Source organism: Sinocyclocheilus anshuiensis, unplaced genomic scaffold (assembly GCF_001515605.1).
Source record: "Sinocyclocheilus anshuiensis isolate Anshui unplaced genomic scaffold, SAMN03320099.WGS_v1.1 scaffold2595, whole genome shotgun sequence".
In the NCBI taxonomy this organism is placed as follows: Eukaryota; Metazoa; Chordata; class Actinopteri; order Cypriniformes; family Cyprinidae; genus Sinocyclocheilus; species Sinocyclocheilus anshuiensis.
Window position 1 is genome coordinate 52,500 of NW_015560620.1, and position 445 is coordinate 52,944.

The window sequence follows — 445 nt, forward strand, 5'->3', positions numbered from 1 at the left end:
TTATTTATTTTTTTTTTTTTTGAACAAATGTAACTAATTTACTCCTGTGATGGCAAAACTTAATTTTCAGCAGCTTTCAGTCTTTAGTGTCACATGATCCTTCAGAAATCATTCTAATATGTTGAGCTGGTGTTCAAGAAGCATTTCTTAATATCAATGTTGAAAACAGTTGTGCTGCTTAATATTTTGTGAAAAACTAGTTACTTTTTCTTCAGGATTCTTTCATTTCCAAAGAGCAGCATTTGTTTGAAATAGAACACTTTTGTCATATTGTCTTAATTGTCACTTTATCAGTTACATGTACAGGTATCCTTACATACATTGCCTAAAGTATCAATTTCCTAAAAGAAAGTTTGCAAATATCTGTTCCACTATTGAGACTCAATTTAAATAGCATTTACTTAAAAAAAGGAAGAAAAAAAATCAATGTTGAAAACAATTGTTC